Source organism: Arachis stenosperma, chromosome 5, assembly GCF_014773155.1.
Source record: "Arachis stenosperma cultivar V10309 chromosome 5, arast.V10309.gnm1.PFL2, whole genome shotgun sequence".
Lineage (NCBI taxonomy): Eukaryota > Viridiplantae > Streptophyta > Magnoliopsida > Fabales > Fabaceae > Arachis > Arachis stenosperma.
In genome coordinates, this window is record NC_080381.1 from 104,341,587 (window position 1) to 104,362,152 (window position 20,566).

General features: G+C 39.1%; 2 non-coding genes across 2 annotated transcripts; one reads left to right on the forward strand and one right to left on the reverse strand.

The window, feature by feature from the left end:
- The first annotated feature begins 12,571 nt into the window (after positions 1 to 12,571).
- Positions 12,572 to 12,679, forward strand: LOC130983595 (small nucleolar RNA R71). The gene has a single exon (XR_009087578.1). It is a non-coding gene; the product is annotated as a small nucleolar RNA R71 (small nucleolar RNA).
- Positions 12,680 to 19,093: 6,414 nt separating this feature from the next.
- LOC130983369 (small nucleolar RNA R71) lies at positions 19,094 to 19,201 on the reverse strand. Its single transcript, XR_009087365.1, has one exon. It is a non-coding gene; the product is annotated as a small nucleolar RNA R71 (small nucleolar RNA).
- Between the last annotated feature and the right edge of the window lie 1,365 nt (positions 19,202 to 20,566).

The window sequence follows — 20,566 nt, forward strand, 5'->3', positions numbered from 1 at the left end:
TGTGTGTCCTTAGCACTTGAATTAGTGCTTCCTCTTCCTGTGGATTTAAAGCAGAGCTTATGATCACTGGAAAAGTGTCACCTTCTCCCAGAAATGCATATTTCAGGGATGGTGGTAGTGGCTTGAGCTCTGGTTTAGGAGGTCTATCTTCTTCTTGAGGAATTTTCAGAATTTCCTTTATTTCCTTTAGTTCCTCCAGATCAGGCTGAACATCTTTAAAGATGACATCTAGCTCTGATTCAAGACTTTCAGTCATATTGACCTCCTCCACCAAAGAGTCAATAATATCAGTGCTCATGCAGTCATTTGATGTGTCTGGATATTGCATGGCTTTGACAACATTCAACTTGAACTCATCCTCATTGACTCTCAGGGTTAATTCCCCTTTTTGGACATCAATGAGGGTACGTCCAGTTGCTAGGAAAGGTCTTCCTAGAATGAGAGTTGCACTCTTGTGCTCCTCCATTTCCAACACTACAAAGTCAGTGGGAAAGGCAAATGGCCCAACCTTGACAATCATGTCCTCAATTATACCTGATGGGTATTTAATGGAGCCATCAGCAAGTTGGAGACATATCCTGGTTGGTTTGACTTCTTCAGTCAAGCCAAGCTTTCTGATAGTGGATGCAGGTATTAGGTTGATACTTGCCCCAAGATCACATAGAGCTTTCTTGGTACAAGTACCCTCTAATGTGCATGGTATCATAAAGCTTCCAGGATCTTTAAGCTTCTCTGGTAAGCTCTTTAATATGACTGCACTGCATTCTTCAGTGAGAAAAACTTTTTCAGTTTCTCTCCAATCCTTCTTATGACTTAAGATCTCTTTCATGAACTTAGCATAAGAAGGTATTTGCTCAAGTGCCTCTGCAAACGGAATCTTTATTTCAAGAGTCCTTAGATAGTCTGCAAAGCGGGCAAATTGCTTATCCTGTTCCGCTTGGCGGAGTTTTTGAGGATAAGGCATCTTGGCTTTATATTCTTCAACCTTAGATGCTGCAGGTTTATTCCTTACAGAAGTGGTTGAAGATGCCTGCTTAAGGGGGTTGTTATCAGCACTTGCAAGTGTCTGACCCCTTTGTGGCGTTTGAACGCCAGGAATGGGTGCTCTTTGGGCGTTTAACGCCAGATTGCAACCCTTTTCTGGCGTTTGAACGCCAGAAGTGGCTACCCATTGGGCGTTTAACGCCACTTTCTCACCCTTTTCTGGCGTTTGAACGCCAGAATCATTCCTCTCTGGGCTCTTACTGTCCTCAGAGGGATTTTGGGTAGTTGGTTGGTCATCCTCTGACAGTTGTTCCTTTCTTAGCTTTCTGCTGCTTTGAGTTGATACATTCAATGTCTTCCCACTCCTTAATTTAACAGCTTGACATTCTTCTGTTATCTGTTTAGATAGTTGCTGTCTTGTTTGATTCAATTATGCTTCCATATTCTTGTTAGCATTTTTAGTGTCTTGGAGCATCTCTTTAAATTCTGCTAATTGTTTTGTCATCAGTTGTAATTGCTGATTAAGCTCAATTATCTGTTCTTGAGGATTAGGGTCAGTGACTACTGCCATGACTTCCTCTTTTGGAGAGAACTCATTGCTAGAGTACAAATATTGGTTTCTAGCAACAGTGTCTATAAGCTCTTGAGCTTCTTCAATTGTCTTCCTCATGTGTATAGATCCACCAGCTGAGTGGTCTAAAGACATCTGAGCTTTTTCTGTAAGCCCATAGTAGAAAATGTCTAACTGTACCCACTCTGAAAACATTTCAGAGGGACATTTCCTTAGCATACCTCTATACCTCTCCCAGGCATTGTAAAGGGATTCATTATCCTCTTGTTTAAAGCCTTGGATGTCCAGCCTTAGCTGTGTCATCCTCTTTGGAGGGTAAAAATGATTCAGGAATTTGTCTGACAACTGTTTCCATGTCTTTATGCTTGCTGTAGGCTGGTTATTCAACCACCTTTTAGCTTGATCTTTTACAGCAAATGGAAACAGTAATAGTCTGTAGACATCCTGATCCACCTCTTTATCATGTACTGTGTCAGCAATTTGTAAAAACTGTGCCAGAAACTCAGTAGGTTCTTCCTGTGGAAGACCGGAATACTGGCAATTTTGCTGCACTATGATAATGAGTTGAGGGTTTAGCTCAAAGCTGCTTGCTTTGATGGGAGGTGTACAGATGCTACTCCCATATGCAACTGTAATGGGGTTAGCATATGACCCCAGAGTCCTTTTGGACTGATCAATCCCACTTATGTCCATAATGGACAAAAGGGAAATGATAATGATTGCAAACAGATAAATATTTTTTTTGAATTAACCGAAAATAAAATAAAATAAAATAAAACAAAAGAAAACTAAAATAAAAATTCGAAAATTAAGAATAAAATAAGATCAAAGCAAATTGAGAACTGAATCAATTAGTTAATTAAAAAGATTTTGAAAACAGCAATTAAAAAGATATGATTGAAAAATTTTTTTGAAAAAGATTTGATTTTTGAAAAGAGGAAAGAGAAAAACAACAAAAAGACACCAAACTTAAAATTTTTAGAAAATCAAACACTAATTTTCGAAAATTTTAAAAGAAAGACACAAAGAGGACACCAAACTTAGAATTTTTATGAATCAAAAAGGGACTAAAGAAGTGCAAAATCGAAAATTAAAAGAAAAACAAAAGCATGCAATTGACACCAAACTTAAAATATGGAACTAGACTCAACTAAAAGACTCTAAACCAACAAAAATAAAACAGTCCTAATCTAAGCAACAAGATAAGCCGTCAGTTGTCCAAACTCGAACAATCCCCGGCAATGGCGCCAAAAACTTGGTGCACGAAATTGCAATCACACTTTTGCAATCCCGCACAACTAACCAGCAAGTGCACTGGGTCGTCCAAGTAATACCTTGCGTGAGCAAGGGTCGATCCCACGGAGATTGTCGGCTTGAAGCAAGCTATGGTTATCTTGTAAATCTTAGTCAGGATATCAGAAATTATCAGGATTGATTGTAAAAAGCAAAAGAACATGAAATGGTTACTTGTATTGCAGTAATGGAGAATAGGTTGGGGTTTTGGAGATGCTCCATCTTCTGAATCTCTGCTTTCCTACTGTCTTCTTCATCAAACACGCAAGGCTCCTTCCATGGCAAGCTGTATGTAGGGTTTCACCGTTGTCAGTGGTTACCTCCCATCCTCTCAGTGAAAATGTTCCTATGCTATGTCACAGCATGGCTAATCATCTGTCGGTTCTCGGTTAGGCCGGAATAGAATCCATTGATTCTTTTGCGTCTGTCACTAACGCCCCGCCTGCTAGGAGTTTGAAGCACGTCACAGTCATTCAATCATTGAATCCTACTCAGAATACCACAGACAAGGTTTAGACCTTCCGGATTCTCTTGAATGCCACCATCAGTTCTAGCTTATACCACGAAGATTCCGATTAAAGAATCCAAGAGATATCTACTCAATCTAAGGTAGAACAGAGGTGATTGTCAGGCACATGTTCATAGTTGAGAATGATGATGAGTGTCACGGATCATCACATTCTTCCGGGTTAAGAGCAAGTGATATCTTAGAATGGAAGCAAGCATGATTGAATAAGAAACAGTAGTAATTGCATTAATCCATCAAGACACAGCAGAGCTCCTCACCCCCAACCATGGGGTTTAGAGACTCATGCCGTGGAAAGTGTACAATGAAACATGTAAAAATGTCATGAGGTACTGATACAATGTCAAAAGATCCTATTAATAGTCAGCTAGTAACCTAGGGTATACAGAAATGAGTAAATGACGTAAAAATCCACTTCTGGGTCCACTTGGTGTGTGCTTGGGCTGAGCAATGAAGCATTTTCGTGTAGAGACCTTTTCTGGAGTTAAACGCCAGCTTTTATGCTAGTTTGGGCGTTTAACTCCAAGTTTTATGCCAGTTCCAGCGTTAAACGCTGGAATTTCTGAGGCTGATTAGCCACGCCGGTTTGGGCCATCAATGCCGTTGAGATCGCGCCAATTGGGCTTCTGTAGCTCCGGAAAATCCACTTTGAGTGCAGGGAGGTCAGAATCCAACAGCATCTGCAGTCCTTTTCAGTCTCTGAATCAGATTTTTGCTCAGAACCTTCAATTTCAGTCAGAAAATACCTGAAATCACAGAAAAACACACAAACTCATAGTAAAGTCCAGAAAAGTGAATTTTAACTAAAAACTAATAAAAATATACTAAAAACTAACTAAATCATACTAAAAACATACTAAAAACAATGCCAAAAAGGGTACAAATTATCCGCTCATCACCGCTCCTCTATCGCCCAGTCCTGCAGTGGCAGTGCCGCTAGTGAGCTAGCACAACCCTCCCAGTCTCTGTCCTTATTTCCCTTCCAATTCCATTTCTGCTTCTGCTTCTCCCAAGTTCCCCTGTTTCCCCTTTCTGTATTTCTTTTCTTATTTTATTATTTTGTTTAAGTAATTTAGTTAGTGATGTTTAATTTCTGTTTAGTTTAGTTAGATTAGAATGTATGTGGTTAGAGAATCTGGCGTGGATAGTGGATTTAGCTATAATTTCTCGCTGTTCATGCTGTCTGGAATGGTTAATGTTCATTTGTTTTGTTGAATGATGATGATGTTGGTGTTCTGTGCTTTCACATGTTGCTGTTGTTGTTAACTTTGGGTTCTTCTTACTGTTTGGTGCTGCTATGCTGATTTGAGTTGTGTTATTTTGCTTAATGTTGGCTAAACCATATGAATTTGCTGCTTGTTGTACCTATTTGATTTATTCTGGATTTATAAGAGTTGTTTTGGTGCTTGTTTATCCGAGAACATCCAATTTACTGCCAGAATGCTGCCAAAATTTTTGGAGATTGTCCTGCTGCTAAGCTTACAACTTATGAATAGACCTTGGCACTTTTTGATTTAAAACTCATTTTGAGCTTACACCAAACTCAATTCATAAGTTGATTGGCCAGCATTTCCACATTTATGTTGGTTCCTTTTCATGTGCATTGTGATGAGTGAATCAAGGAACTATTTGACGAAATTCTGTGTCAAATAGAACCTTGATTAACTAAGTCAATGCGAACTTTCTTTGTGTTTTCAACATTTCAGGTTTAAGTAAAAAGCTTTATGACTTCTTAGTTCAAGTTCAATTTTCACCTTATTTAACCAATGAAGCTATTCCCACAATTTACCATTTGATTTAAACATGTTTCCTTAGGATTAAGGTTCTTACATTTGTAATAATTGGTGTTTTCCACTAGTGTAAACCTTTTAAATTGAAATTGTTTTCAACCTTCTTTTGGTTAAACGAAGTGCATGTTCACTTCTTTCAATACCAATCTTTACAAATTTAGTGACCAAAAACATTGATGATGACTTGCATTCCTCTTTTGTGCCTTTATGCATTTCATACTTCATCATCGATGACTTGCATCATCTTCATGAATGTGTCTCAATATCCTTCTATTGCCTGTTTTCTTTCTGTTGCTAATATCCTTGCTTTCCACTCATCTGCTTTGCTTAACATTCTGTATCCTGTGATTTCTATTTTTAGGATCTCTGACAGAGGCTGATATTGAGGAGGCACTCTACTGTCAGCCCAAGGTCAGTGACAAGGATGCTTTTTAGAGGGCTGAGGCAGAGATACATAGCCTGACCTTTGACTATGATGCACTGATGAGTGCGGTTGCCCAACCGGACGCCCCTTGACTGAAACCCAAGGGAATGAGATTTGACTATTTGACGAAGGAGGCTAAGGTATGACAGCAGATTCTTTCTCACTACGTCATGCCTAGCACTCACTTCACCGAGATCCCAATTGACATGCTAGTCCTGATTGGGTGCATTATTGAGGGGAAGGAGCTGTACTTTCCCCGGCTTATCAGAAAGTTCATGTTGCGAGCCCATATCAGGGGCACACTCCCTTTTCCTAGTTTGGTCACAAAGCTGGCTCACCGGGCTGGAGTACCATGGCTTCCAGATGATGATTCGCCACACGTAGTCCACGGAAAGGAGAAGGTCATTCCGTGGGGGGATTGGGTGAGCGACAGACCAGCAGCCCCGCGTAGAGCTCGAGCTTCTACAGTAGTGGCACCTAGGCCATCCTCTTCTTCAGCTACAGCCGGACTGTCCACAGCACCAGCCATATCTACCAGGCCAGCACTGGTGCGCGTAAATTGTTATCATTAACAATGGCGCCAATAGACTTAGAGCTCTCAAACGTGAATCACAGTTTGTCACAACTTCGCACAACTAACCAGCAAGTGCACTGGGTCGTCCAAGTAATACCTTACGTGAGTAAGGGTCGATCCCACGGAGATTGTTGGTATGAAGCAAGCTATGGTCATCTTGTAAATCTCAGTTAGGCATTTTTAAATGGTTATAATGGTTTTCAAAAATAATAATAAACATAGCATAAAATAGATGAAAGAGATACTTATCTAAATCCTTGGTGGAAATTTCAGATAAGTGTTTGGAGATCCTTTGTCCCTTCTGAATATCTGTTTTACTACTGCCTTCCTCCAATCATTCTTACTCCTTTCTATGGCAAGCTGTATGTAGCGCATCACCGTTGTCAATGGCTACTTCCCATCCTCTCAGTGAAAATGGTCCAAATACTCTGTCACAGCATGGCTAATCATCTGTCAGTTCTCGATCATGTCAAAATAGAATACATTGATTCTTTTGCATCTATCACTACGCCCAACAATCACGAGTTTGAAGCTCGTCACAATCATTCAATCCCTGAATCCTACTCGAAATAACACAAACAAGGTTTAGACTTTCCGGATTCTCAGGAATGGCTGCCAAAGGGGTTCTAGCTTATACTACAAAGATTCTGATTAAGGAATCCAAGAGATACACGCTCGGTCTAAGGTAAAACGGAAGTGGTTGTCAAGCACGCGTTCATAAGGTTGGACGATGATGAGTGTCATGGATCATCACATCCAGCAGGTTGAAGTGCAGTGAATATCTTAGAATAAGACTAAACTTGAATCAAATAAAAGAACAATAGTAATTGCATTAATTCTCGAGGTACAGTAGAGCTCCACACCTTAATCTATGGTGTGTAGAAACTCCACCGTTGAAAATACATAAGTGATCAAGGTTCAGGCATGGCCGAATGGCCAGCCCCCCCAAAGTCTAAGAACTAAACGTCCAAAGATAGATACCAAGATGATACCGAGATGTCTAATACAATAGTAAAATGTCATATTTATACTAGACTAGTTACTAGGGTTTACAGAAATAAGTCTAAATGCAGAAATCCACTTTTGGGGCCCACTTTTGGAGTTAAACGCCAAGTTGTAACGTGTTTTTGGCCTTTAACTCTGGTTTGTAACGTGTTTCTGGCATTTTACTCCAGAATGCAGCATGGAACTAGCATTGAATGCCAGTTTGCGTCGTCTAAGCTCGAAAATCCAACGCAGTTCAGAGCGCGCCATTTGGAGTTTTGTAGCTCCAGAAAATCCATTTCGAGTGCAGGGAGGTCAGAATCCAACAGCATTAGCAGTCCTTTGTCAGCCTGAATCAGATTTTTGCTTATGTATCTTAATTTCAGCCAGAAAATACATGAAATCATAGGAAAACACACAAACTCATAGTAAAGTCCAATAATGTGAATTTTGCATAAAAACTAATAAAAACATCCCTAAAAGTAGTTAGATCCTACTAGAAACTACCTAAAAACAATGCCAAAAAGCATATAAATTATCCGCTCATCACAACACCAAACTTAATTTGTTGCTTGTCCCCATGCAACTAAAAATCAATTAGGATAAAAAGAAGAGAATATACTATAAATTTCAAAATATCAATGAATATTAGTTCTAATTAGATGAACGGGACTTGTAGCTTTTTGCTTCTGAACAGTTATGGCATTTTACTTTTTCCTTTGAAGTTTAGAATGATTGGCATCTATGAGAACTTAGAATTTCAGATAGTATTATTGATTCTCCTAGTTAAGTATGTTGATTCTTGAACACAGCTACTTTTATGAGTCTTGGCCGTGGCCCTAAGCACTTTGTTTTCTAGTATTACCACCGAATACATAAATGCCACAGACACATGACTGGGTGAACCTTTTCAGATTGTGACTCAGCTTTGCTAAAGTCCCCAGTTAGAGGTGTCCAGAGCTCTTAAGCACACTCTTTTTGCTTTGGATCATGACTTTAACCACTCAGTCTCAAGCTTTTCACTTGGACCTGCATGCCACAAGCACATGGTTATGGACAGCTAGATTTAGCCACTTAGGCCTGGATTTTATTTCCTTGGGCCCTCCTATCCATTGATGCTCAAAGCCTTGGATCCTTTTTACCCTTGCCTTTTGGTTTTAAGGGCTACTGGCTTTTTCTGCTTGCTTTTTCTTTTTTTTCTTTTATAAATTTTTTCGCCACTTTTTTTTCGCAAGCTTTTGTTCTTCACTACTTTTTCTTACTTCAAGAATCAATTTTTTGATTTTTCAGATCATCAATAACATTTCTCTTATTAATCATTCTTTCAAGAGCCAACAATTTTAACATTCATAAACAACAAGATAAAAAATATGCACTGTTTAAGCATTCATTCAGAAAACAAAAAGTATTGTCACCACATCAATATAATTAAACTAATTTCAAGGATGAATTCGAAACTCTTGTACTTCTTGTTCTTTTGTATTAAAAACATTTTTCATTTAAGAAAGGTGAAGGATTCATGGAATTATTCATAGCCTTAAGACATAGACACTAGACACTAATGATCATGTAACAAAGAAACAAAGACACAAACATAGACAAACATGAAGCTCATAAACCAAAAAATAGAGAAGTAAGAACACGGAAGTTAAGGAATAAGTCCACCTTAGTGATGGTGGCGCCTTTTCCTTGAAGGACCAATGGTGTTCTTGAGCTCCTCTATGTCTCTACCTTGCCTTTGTTGCTCCTCCCTCATAGCTCATTGATCTTCTCTAATCTCATTGAGAATGATGAAGTGCTCTTGGTGTTCCACCCTTAATTGGTTCATATCATGACTCAATCCCTCTAGAGAAGTGTTGAGTTGTTCCAATAGTTGTTTGGAGGAAAATGCATCCCTTGAGGCATCTCAGGGATTTCTTGATGATGATCTTCCTCATGCATCTCTTGAGATCCATGGATGGCCTCTCTTGTTTGCTCCACCCTCTTCTTAGTGATGGGCTTGTCCTCTTCAATGAGGATGTATCCTTCTATGACAACACCAGCTGAGTAGCATAGATGGCAAATGAGATGAGGAAAAGCTAGCTTTGCAAAGGTGGAGGGCTTTTCGACTACTTTGTAGAGTTCTAGAGAGATGACTTCATGAACTTTTACTTCCTCTCCAATCATGATGCTATGGATCATGATGGCCCGATCCACAGTAACTTTGGATCGGTTGCTAATGGGGATGATGGAGTGTTGGATGAACTCCAACCATCCTCTAGCCACAGGCTTAAGGTCCAGTCTTCTTAATTGAACCGGCTTATCTTTTGAGTCACTTTTCCATTGAGCTCCTTCCACACATATGTCCATGAGGACTTGGTCCAACCTTTGATCAAAGTTGAGCCTTCTAGTGTAGGGGCGTGCATCTTCTTGCATTACAGGCAAGTTGAATGCTAACCTTACATTCTTTAGACTGAAATCTAAGCATTCCCCTGAACCATTGTAAGATAATTCTTTGGGTTCGGGTTTATACTTTGATCATGGTTCCTAGTGATCCATGCATTGGCATAGAACTCTTGAACCATTAAGATTCTTACTTGTTGAATGGGGTTGGTAAGAACTTCCTATCCTCTTCTTTGGATCTCACGTCAGATCTCCGGATACTCATTTTTCTTGAGCATGAAAGGGACCTCGGGGATCACCTTCTTCTTGGCCACAACTTCCTAGAAGTGGTCTTGATGGGCTTTTGAGATGAATCTCTCCATCTCCCATGACTCGGAGGTGGAAGCTTTTGTCTTTCCTTTCCTATTTCTAGAGGTTTCTCTGCCCTTAGGTGCCATTAATGGTTATGGAAAAAAAAAAATCTATGCTTTTACCACACCAAACTTAGAATGTTGCTCGTCCTCGAGCAAAAGAAGAAAGAATAGATGAAGAAGAAGAGATGGATGAGAAGGAGAGTGGTGTAGGTTTCGGCCAAGGGGGAGAAGAGAAGGTTGTGTTGTGTGAAAATGAAGAAGGATGGAGGGGTTTATATAGTGAAGGGGGGTAGTGGGTTCGGTCATTTAGGGTGGGTTTGGGTGGGAAAGAGATTTTGAATTTGAAGATAGGTGGGGTTTATGGGGAAGAGTGGATGAATGTGAGTGGTAAAGAGGTGATGGGGAAGAAAGATTGAGGTGATTGGTGAAGAGTGTTTAGGGAAGAGTGTCATCGGATTGTGTGATGAGGAGAGGAGGTGAGTTGAGGTAGGTGGGGATCCTGTGGGGTCCACAGATCCTGAGGTGTCAAGGATTTATCATCCCTGTACCAATTAGGCGTGTAAAACACCCTCTGCATGCAATCCTGGCGTTTAACGCCAGACTGAAGCTTGTTTCTTTCTGGCGTTCAACGCCAGCCTGATGCTTGTTGCTGGCGTTAAACGCCAGCTTTTCTCAGGGTGCAATCCTGGCATTTAAACACGAGGATGCTGCTTGTTTCTGGCGTTCAACGCCAGATTCATGCTCTGTTCTGGCGTTGAACGCCAACCAGATGCTCCTTACTGGAGTTTAAACACCAGTAAGCTCTTCCTCCAGGGTGTGCTGTTTCTTCTGCTATTTTTTATTCTGTTTTAATTTTAGCAATTGTTTTGTGACTCCACATGATCATAAACCTAATAAAACATAAAATAACAATAGAAATATAGATAAATAAAAATTGGGTTGCCTCCCAATAAGCGCTTCTTTAATGTCAATAGCTTGACAGTGAGCTCTCATGGAGCTCACTGATCATCAGAGCATTGTTGGGACCTCCTAACACCAAACGTAGAGTTTGAATGTGGGGGTTCGACACCAAACTTAGAGTTTGGTTGTGGCCTCCCAACACCAAACTTAGAGTTTGATTGTGGGGGCTTTGTTTGACTCTGTATTGAGATAAGCTTTTCATGCTTCCTCTCCATGGTTGCAGAGGAAGATCCTTGAGCTTTAAACACAAGGTAGTCCCCATTCAATTGAAAGACTAATTCTTCTTTGTCAACATCAATCACAGCTCCTGCTGTGGCTAGGAAGGGTCTTCCAAGAATAATGGATTCATTCTCATCATTCCCAGTGTCTAAGATTATGAAATCAGCAAGGATGTAAAGGTCTTTAACCTTCACTAACACGTCCTCTACCAATCCATAAGCTTGTCTTATTGACTTGTCTGCCATCTCTAATGAGAATGTGGCGGCCTGTACCTCAAAGATTCCAAGCTTCTCCATTACAGAGAGTGGCATAAGATTTATACCTGACCTCAGGTCACACAGAGCCTTCTCAAAGGTCATGGTGCCTATGGTACAGGGTATTAAGATTTTACCAAGATCTTGTTTCTTTTGAGGTAAAGTTTGCTGAACCCATGTATCTAGTTCACTAATGAGCAAGGGAGGTGCATCTTCCCAAGTCTCATTACCAAACAACTTGGCATTCAGCTTCATGATGGCTCATAGATATTGAGCAACTTGCTCTTCAGTTACATTTTCATCCTCTTCAGAGGAAGAATAGTTCTAAGAGCTCATGAATGGCAGAAGGAGGTTCAATGGAATCTCTATGGTTTCTATATGATCCTCAAATTCCTTTAGGTCCTCAATAGGGAACTCCTTTCTGTCTGGGGGACGTCCCATGAGGTCTTCCTCATTGGGATTCACGTCCTCCCCTTCCTCCTTGGATTCGGCCATATAGACAATATCAATGGCCTTGCACTCTCTTTTTGGATTCTCTTCTGTATTGCTTGGGAGAGTACTAGGAGGAGTTTCAGTGATTTTCTTACTCAGCTGGCCCACTTGTGCCTCCAGATTTCTAATGGAGGACCTTTTTTCAGTCATGAAACTTAAAGTGACCTTAGACAGATCAGAGACTATGTTTGCTAAGTTAGAGGGACTCTACTCAGAATTCTCTGTCTGTTACTAAGAAGATGATGGAAAAGGCTTGCTATTGTTGAGTCTGTTTCTTCCACCATTGTTAAAGCCTTGTTGAGGTTTTTGTTGATCCTTCCATGAGAAATTTGGATGATTTCTCCATGAGGAATTATAGGTGTTCCCATAGGGTTCACCCATGTACTTCACCTCTGCCATTGCAGGGTTCTCAGGATCATATGCTTCTTCTTCAGAAGATGCCTCTTTAGTATTGTTGGATACATTTTGCCATCCATTCAGACTCTAAGAGATCATGTTGACTTGCTGAGTCAACATTTTGTTCTGAGCCAATATGGCATTCAGAGCATCAATTTCAAGAACTCCCTTCCTTTGAGGCGTCCTATTACTTACAGGATTCCTCTCAGAAGTGTACATGAATTGGTTATTTGCAACCATGTCAATGAGTTCTTGAGCTTCTGTAGGCATTTTCTTTAGGTGAATGGATCCACCTGCAAAATGGTCCAGTGATATCTTAGAGAACTCAGATAGACCATAATAGAATATATCCAAAATGTTCCACTCTGAAAGCATGTCAAAAGGACACCTTTTGGTCATCTGCTTGTATCTTTCCCAAGCTTCATAGAGGGATTCACTATCTTTTTGTTTAAAGGTCTGAACATCCACTCTAAGCTTGCTCAGCTTTTGAGGAGGAAAGAACTGAGCCATGAAGGCCATGACCAGCTTATCCGAAGAGTCCAGGCTATCTTTAGATTGTGAGTCCAACCATGTTCTAGCTCAGTCTCTTACAGCAAAAGGGAAAAGCATGAGCCTGTAGACTTCAGGATCTACTCCATTAGTCTTAACAGTCTCACAGATCTGCAAAAACTTAGTTAAAAACTGATAGGGATCTTCTGATGAAAGTCCATGAAACTTGCAGTTCTGTTGCATTAGAGCAACTAGTTGAGGTTTCAGCTCAAAATTGTTTGCTCCAATGGCAGGGATTCAGATGCTTATTCCATCAAATTTGGAAGTAGTGTAGTATAGTCACCAAGCATCCTCCTTGCGCCTCCACCATTGTTATTGGGTTCGGCCATGTCTGTCTCTTTTTCGAGATTCTCTGTAAGGTTTTCTCTGGATTGTTGTGCTTTAGCTTCTCTTAGCTTCTTCTTCAGAGTCCTTTCAGGTTCAGGATCTGCTTCAACAAGAATGTCCTTGTCCTTGCTCCTGCTCATATGAAAAAGAAGAAAACAGAAAAGAAGAAGAATCCTCTATGTCACCGTATAGAGATTCCTTTATGTGAGTAGAAGAAGAAAAGAATAAAAGAAGGATGAGAAAAATTCGAACATAGAGGAGAAGAGAGGGTTCGAATTTTTAGATGAAGAGAAGTGTTAGTAATTAAATAAATAAATAGAAAGAGATGAGAGAGAGAGAGAATTTCGAAAATTGTTTTTGAAAAAGTGATTTTTGAAAATTAAGAGAAGAAATAAAATTAAAATTAAAATTTGAAATAATTAGTTAATTAAAAGAATTTTGAAAAAGAGGGATGTAATATTCGAAAATTAGAGAGAGAAAAGTAGTTAGGTAGTTTTGAAAATGATAAGAAACAAACAAAAAGTCAATTAGTTAGTTGAAAAAGATTTGAAAATCAATTTTGAAAAGATAAGAAGTTAGAAAAGATATTTTGAAATCAAATTTTTGAAAAACATATGATTGAAAAAGATATTTTGGAAAAGATTTGATTTTTAAAATTAAAATTGATTACTTGACTAAAAAGAAACTAAAAGATATGATTCTAGAATTTAAAGATTGAACCTTTCTTAACAAGAAAGTAACAAACTTCAAATTTTTGAATCAATCACATTAATTGTTAGTGAAGTTTTTGAAAATCATGAAATAAAGATAAGAAAAAGATTTTGAAAATCAATTTTAAAAATTTTTGAAAATAATAATGAAAAAATGAAAAAGATTTGATTTTTGAAAAAAGTTTTGAAAAGATAGGATTTTTAAAATTGAAATCTTGACTTGACTAATAAGAAACAACTTATTTTAAAAAATGTTGACTAAGTCAACCCAAAGATTTCGAAATTTATGAGAGAAATAAGGAAAAGATATTTTTTTATTTTTGAATTTTTAATGATGAGAGAGAAAAACACAAATATGACCCAAAACATAAAAATTATGGATCAAAACCAATGATGCATGCAAGAACACTATGAATGTCAAGATGAACACCAAGAACACTTTGAAGATCAAGATGAACATCAAGAATTATTTTTGAAAAATTTTCAAGAAAAGAAAAACATGCAAGACACCAAACTTAGAACTTTTCAATGCTTATACACTATGAATGCAAAAATGCATATGAAAAACAACAAAAAACACAAAACAAGAAAATATGAAGATCAAACAAGAAGACTTGTCAAGAACAACTTGAAGATCATGAAGAACACATGCATGAATTTTCAAAAAATGCAAAAGTTTTTAAAATATGCAATTGACACCAAACTTAAAAATTAACTCTAGACTCAAACAAGAAACATAAAATATTTTTGGTTTTTATGATTTTATTATTTATTTTTTTTTGGATTTTTTGAAAATTATTTTTTGAAAAACGAAAACAAAGAAAAAAATTTTGAAAAAAAATTTGAAAACTTTTTGGAAAACAACATAAGAAGAAAATTACCTAATCTGAGCAAAAAGATGAACCGTCAGTTGTCCAAACTCGAACAATCCCCAGCAACGGCGCCAAAAACTTGGTGCTCGTAAATTGTGATCATCAACAATGGCGCCAATAGACTTGGAGCTCTCAAACGTGAATCACACTTTGTCACAACTTCGCACAACTAACCAGCAAGTGCACTGGGTCGTCCAAGTAATACCTTACGTGAATAAGGGTCGATCCCACGGAGATTGTTGGTATGAAGCAAGCTATGGTCATCTTGTAAATCTCAGTTAGGCGGATTCAAATGGTTATAATGGTTTTCGAAAATAATAATAAACAAAGCATAAAATAGATGAAAGAGATACTTATGTAAATCCTTGGTGAAAATTTTAGATAAGTGTATGGAGATCCTTTGTCCCTTCTGAATCTCTGCTTTCCTACTGCCTTCCTCCAATCATTCTTACTCCTTTCTATGGCAAGCTGTATTTAGGGCATCGCCGTTGTCAATGGCTACTTCCCATCCTCTCAGTGAAAATGGTCCAAATACTCTGTCACAGCATGGCTAATCATCTGTCGGTTCTCGATCATGTCAGAATAGAATCCATTGATTCTTTTGCGTCTGTCACTACACCCAACAATCACGAGTTTGAGCCTCGTCACAGTCATTCAATCCCTGAATCCTACTCGAAATACCATAGACAAGGTTTAGACTTATCGAATTCTCAGGAATGGCCGCTGATGAGCGGATAATTTGTACGCTTTTTGGCATTGTTTTTAGTATGTTTTTAGTATATTTGGTTTAGTTTTTAGTATATTTTTATTAGTTTTTAGTTAAAATTCACTTTTCTGGACTTTACTATGAGTTTGTGTGTTTTTCTGTGATTTCAGGTATTTTCTGGATGAAATTGAGGGACCTGAGCAAAAATCTGATTTAGAGACTGAAAAGGACTGCAGATGCTGTTGGATTCTGACCTCCCTGCACTCGAAGTGGATTTTCTGGAGCTAAAGAAGCCCAATTGGCGCGCTCTCAACGGCGTTGGAAAGTAGACATCCTGGGCTTTCCAGAAATATATAATAGTCCATACTTTGCCCAAGATTTGATGGCCCAAACCGGCGTTCAAAGTCACCCTCAGATTTCCCAGCGTTAAACGCCGGAACTGGCACCAAAATGGGAGTTAAATGCCCAAACTGGCACAAAAGCTGGCGTTTAACTCCAAGAAGAGTCTCTACACGAAAAATGCTTCATTGCTCAGCCCAAGCACACACCAAGTGGGCCCGGAAGTGGATTTTTATGTCATTTACTCATCTCTGTACACCCTAGGCTACTAGTTCTCTATATATAGGACCTTTTACTATTGTATTTTCATCTTCTAATCTTTGGAATCTTTTGTTCTTTAGATCTTTTGATCACTTTGGGAGGCTGGCCTCACGGCCATGCCTAGACCTTGTTCTTATGTATTTTCAACGGTGGAGTTTCTACACACCATAGATTAAGGTGTGGAGCTCTGCTGTACCTCGAGTATTAATGCAATTACTATTGTTCTTCTATTCAATTCCGCTTGTTCTTTGTCCAAGATATCACTTGTTCTTCAACTTGATGAATGTGATGATCCGTGACACTCATCATCATTCTCACCTATGAACGTGTGACTGACAACCACCTCCGTTCTACCTTAGATTGGGTGAATATCTCTTGGATTTCTGATACACGATGCATGGTTGATCGCCTGACAACCGAGTTCTCGCCTGACAAACGAGCCAACCATTCCGTGAGATCAGAGTCTTCGTGGTATAGGCAAGAACTGATGGCGGCATTCAAGAGAATCCGGAAGGTCTAACCTTGTCTGTGGTATTCTGAGTAGGATTCAATGATTGAATGACTGTGACGTGCTTCAAACTCCTGAAGGCGGGGCGTTAGTGACAGATGCAAAAGAATCACTAGATTCTATTCCGGCCTGATCGAGAACCGACTGATGGATAGCCGTGCCGTGACAGGGTGCGTTGAACATTTCCACTGAGAGGATGGGAGGTAGCCACTAACAACGGTGAAACCCTTGCATAAGCTTGCCATGGAAAGGAGTAAGAAGGATTGGATGAAGACAGTAGGAAAGCAGAGAGACGGAAGGGACCAAGCATCTCCATTCGCTTATCTGAAGCTCTCACCAATGAATTGCATAAGTATCTCTATCTTTATCTTTATGTTTTATTCGTATATCACTATACCCATTTGAGTCTGCCTGACTAAGATTTACAAGGTGACCATAGCTTGCTTCATACCAACAATCTCCGTGGGATCGACCCTTACTCGCGTAAGGTTTATTACTTGGACGACCCAGTGCACTTGCTGGTTAGTTGTGCGAAGTTGTGTTTATGCCATGGTATTGAACACCAAGTTTTTGGATTCATTACCGGGGATTATTTGAGTTGTGAAAAGTATTGATCACAATTTCGTGCACCAAGTTTTTGGCGCCGTTGCCGGGGATTGTTTCGTGTATGGACAACTGACGGTTCATCTTGTTGCTTAGATTAGGTATTTTTCAGAATTTCTTTAAAAATGAATTCTAGAGTTTCATGATGATCTGTTGAAATCTGGCTGGCTGAGAAGCCATGTCTAATCTTATTGGACCGAGGTTTCAACTTATCATCACAAGAGCTTGTTGATTTCTATCAATCTTGCTATTGGAGCAATGATCTGCTAAGGCTTGGCTGGCCATTGGCCATGTCTAGTGTTTTGGACTGAAGCTTTCTTTGAAAGCTTGGCTGGCTGTGAAGCCATGTCTAATTCCTGGACCGGAGTCTTAGACTAGCATTGCAATGATTCCTGGAATTCAAATTAAGAATTCTGAAACTTTTATTTTCTATTTCCATATAATTTTCGAAAAAAACACAAAAAAAAAGAATTACAAAACCATAAAAACCAAAAAAAAAAGATTTTATGTTTCTTGTTTGAGTCTAGTGTCTAATTTTATGTTTGGTGTCTTGCATGCATTGTTTATTTGATCTTGGTTCTATTTTCAAGTTAATAGTACAGGGAACTGAAGATTCAGAACATGCAGCAGAGGAATTACACAGAAAAAGCTGGGCGTTCAAAACGCCCAGTGAAGAAGGACAGACTGGCGTTTAAACGCCAGCCTGGGTGCCTGGTTGGGCGTTTAACGCCCAAAAAGGTAGTGCATTGGGCGTTAAACGCCAGAATGTGCACCATTCTGGGCGTTTAACGCCAGGATGGCACAAGGGGGAGGATTTTGTTTTCAAAATCAATTTTTTTTCAAGTTTTCAAAGTTTTTCAAAATCAAATACTTTTCAAATCATATCTTTTCAATCAAATGTTTTCAAAATCAATTTTTTTCCTTTCTCAAAGATACTAGCTAACAATTAATGATTTGATTGAACATTTCAAGTAGGTTGCCTTTTCTGTTGAGAAAGGTTTAATGTTTGAATCATATCTTTTCTTGTTAGGCAAGTCATTAATTTTTAAAATCAAATCTTTTTAAAAATTGTTTTTTAATCATATCTTTTTAAAACCATAACTTTTCAATCAAATCTTTTTTTTAATCAAATCTTTTTCAAAACAATTCTCAATCATATCTTTTTAATTTCTAATTTCAAATCTCTTTCAAAAAAAACTACTTGATCTTTTTCTCACTCTTGATTTTCGAAAATCAAATTAAAGTTTTTCAAAATGTTTTTAAAATCTTTTTAATTAATTTTCGAAAATTTCTTCCTCTCTTCTCACATCCTTCTATTTATGGAGTACCACTCCTCCTCAATGCACAATTCGAACTCTATCTGACTAAGTTCGAATTCTTCTACCTCTTTCTTCTATTATTCTGTTCCTCTGACACCTCAAGGAATCTCTATACTGTGACATAGAGGATTCCATATTTTCTTGTTCTCTTCTCTTTCATATGAGCAGGAACAAAGACAAAGGCATTCTTGTTGAAGCTGATCCTGAACCTGAAAGGACCTTGAAGCGAAAGCTAAGAGAAGCTAAGGCACAACTCTCTGTAGAGGACCTAACAGAAATCTTCAAAGAAGAAGACATGGCAGCCGAAAACAACAATGCAAACAATGCAAGGAAGGTGCTGGGTGACTTTACTGCACCTACTCCCGACTTCTATGGGAGAAGCATCTCTATCCCTGCCATTGGAGCAAACAACTTTGAGCTTAAGCCTCAATTAGTTTCTCTAATGCAACAGAATTGCAAGTTCCATGGACTTCCATTGGAAGATCCTCATCAGTTTTTAGCTAAATTCTTACAAATCTGTGACACTGTCAAGACTAATGGGGTTGACCCTGAGGTCTACAGACTTATGCTATTCCCTTTTGCTGTAAGAGACAGAGCTAGGACATGGTTGGACTCACAACCTAAAGAAAGCCTGGACTCATGGGAAAAGCTAGTCAATGCCTTCTTGGCAAAGTTCTTTCCACCTCAAAAATTGAGTAAGCTTAGAGTGGAAGTCCAAACCTTCAGACAGAAGGATGGAGAATCCCTCTATGAAGCTTGGGAAAGATATAAACAATTGATCAGAAAATGTCCTTCTGACATGCTTTCTGAATGGAGCATCATAGGTATTTTCTATGATGGTCTCTCTGAACTATCCAAGATGTCTTTGGATAGCTCTGCTGGAGGATCTCTTCATCTGAAGAAGACGCCTACATAAGCTCAAGAACTGATTGAAATGGTTGCAAATAACCAATTCATGTACACTTCTGAAAGGAATCCTGTGAACAATGGGACAAATCAGAAGAAAGGAGTTCTTGAGATTGATACTCTGAATGCCATTCTGGCTCAGAACAAGATATTGACTCAACAAGTCAATTTGATTTCTCAAAGTCTGTCTGGAATGCAAAATGCACCAAGCAGTACTAAGGATGCTTCATCTGAAGAAGAAGCTTATGATCTTGAGAACCCTTCAATGGAAGAGGTGAATTACCTGGGAGAACCCTATGGAAACACCTATAATTCTTCATGGAGAAATCATCCAAATTTCTCCTGGAAGGATCAACAGAGACCTCAACAAGGTTTCAACAACAATAATGGTAGAAGAAACAGGTTTAGCAATGGCAAGCCTTTTCCATCATCTTCTCAGCAACAGACAGAGAATTCTAAGCAGAACCCCTCTGACTTAGCAACTATGGTCTCTGATCTAATCAAAACCACTCAAAGTTTTATGACTGAAACAAGGTCGTCTATTAGGAATTTGGAGGCACAAGTGGGACAGCTGAGCAAGAAAATTACTGAACTCCCTCCTAGTACTCTCCCAAGCAATACAGAAGAAAATCCAAAAGGAGAGTGCAAGGCCATCAACATGGCCGAATTTGGAGAGGAAGGAGAGGAAGTGAACGCCACTGAGGAAGACCTCAATGGGTGTGCACTAGCCTCCACTGAGTTCCCCAATGAGGAACCATGGAAATCTGAGGCTCAAAATGAGACCATAGAGATTCCATTGGACTTACTTCTGCCTTTCATGAGCTCTGATGAGTATTCTTCCTCTGAAGAGGATGAGTATGTCACTGAAGAGCGAGTTGCTAAATACCTTGGAGCAATCATGAAGCTAAATGACAAGTTATTTGGAAATGAGACTTGGGAGGATGAACCCCATTTGCTCACCAAAGAATTGGATGACTTGTCTAGGCAAAAATTACCTCAAAAGGCAGGACCCTGGAAGTTCTCCATACCTTGTACCATAGGCACCATGACCTTCAACAAGGCTCTGTGTGACTTAGGGTCAAGTGTAAACCTCATGCCTCTCTCTGTAATGGAGAAGCTAGGGATCTTTGAAGTGCAAGCTGCAAGAATCTCATTAGAGATGGCAGACAACTCAAGAAAACAAGCTCATGGACTTGTAGAGGATGTTTTGGTGAGATTGAAGACCATCACATCCCTGCTGATTTCATAGTCCTAGAGACTGGGA